We start from the raw sequence: 1,881 nt of genomic DNA on the forward strand, positions 1-1,881 counted from the left end.
CGTTTATACTATCTCTGCTGTTAGTATATATATATATATGTATTGATCAGGTGTAACATTATGATCACCTACTTAATATTGTGTTGGTCCCCCTGTTGCTGCCAACTGTTCACTCCATGGATCGGACTTGTTTGTCCAGCACGTCCCACGGATAACTGATTGGATCGAGATCCGGGAAATTTGGAAGTCGAGTCAACACTTAAAACTTGTTGCTGTGCTTCTCAAACCATTCCTGAACCATTTTTTGCTTTGTAGCAGGGTGTGTTACAATGCTGAAAGAGACCACAGCCATCGGGGAATACTGTTTCCATGATGATTGTGGATGTACATGACCCTAAATACTGCTTAGCTAGGTGGCAAATGTCAAAATAACATTCACTTTGTTGGCAGGACACAAAGGATTCCCAGCAGAACATTTCCTGAGGAATCGCACTGCCTCTGCCAAAAGATGACTCGTTGGCCTGTAATCTGCCAAAAACATGTCAAACATATGCCTTATGAATATTATCACATCATTTTGACCCAGAAAGAATATTCCTATTACAAGGTGGAAACTTACGCTTATGGTGACTAAAGTTAAAACAAGATCTAAGAACCTTGTATACCTCTTGTATAACTGTTTGACTGTCTGGACAAGTTACACAAAAATCAATCTAAATATACACTCACTGGACATTTTATTAGTTACAACTTGCCAGTAATTTGCTAATACCTAATTTTTCATGGTGTAGATTCAACAAACATGCCTCAGAGACTTTAGTCCTTACAAGATAGCATCACAGCTGCTGCAGCTTTCTCGGTGGCTGTGATGTGAATCTCCTGTTCCACCACATACCAAAGGTGCTCTAATGCAGCGGTCCCCAACCTTTTTTGCGTCACGGACCGGTTTATGCCCGACAATATTTTCATGGACCGGCCTTTAAGGTGTCGCGGATAAATACAACAAAATAAAACTAGTACCGGTACCGAAAAAAACAAGATTTATTCATAACACACGTGAAAAGACCCAGGAAAACCGAGTTAACGATAAAAACGATAACAAAATAACGCTGAAAACCGATAAGAACCCTGAAAAACACAAATTTCACACCTGAGCCTCAACTCTCGTGGCCCGGTACCAAACGACTCATGGACCGGTACCGGTCCGAGGCCCTGGGGTTGGGGACCACTGCTCTAATGGACTGAGGTCTGGTGCATGTGGAGGTCACTGGGTAGAGTGAACTTATTGTCATGTACAAGAAACCAGCTTGAGATGATCTGACATTTGTGACATGGTATGTTACTTAGGTCATAAACATTTTCATCCAGATAACTGCTGCTCACTGGATATTTTCCCTTCTTTGGACCATTATCTGTAAGCACTAGAGATGGTTATGTTATAAAATCCCATCAGATGAGCAGTTTCTGAAATACTCAGATTACCCCCCATACACTAACAATCATGCCACATTCAAAGTCACTTAAATCACCTTTCTTTATTGATCTGATGCTTGGTTTGAACTTCAGCAGGTTGTCTTGGCTGTGTCTACATGCCCAAATGCACTGAGCTGCTGCCACGTGATTGGCTGATTGGATATTTGCGTTACAAAGCAGTTGAACAGGTGTTCCTGGCTGGTTAGTTCATTTCCAGCTCATATATCTGCTTTATTTGTCATGCAATAATGAGGAACAAGGCCTTACCTGGCCATGAAACTGCTTCTCACTTATTGTCCAATTACTTTAGAGCCTTTGAATGTCATTCTTAAACAGATAATGGAATACTTTTTCCCATCCCCTTGAATGAAAGGTGAAAGTCTGCACTTCAGTCACATCTCCACTGTCTCCTCTGTGCACATACTCAGGACCCTGTGTCTCTGTGTGTGCTCACTTTCGCCCCCTGGT

This window comes from Oreochromis aureus, linkage group 9 (genome assembly GCF_013358895.1).
Source record: "Oreochromis aureus strain Israel breed Guangdong linkage group 9, ZZ_aureus, whole genome shotgun sequence".
NCBI classification, from domain to species: domain Eukaryota; kingdom Metazoa; phylum Chordata; class Actinopteri; order Cichliformes; family Cichlidae; genus Oreochromis; species Oreochromis aureus.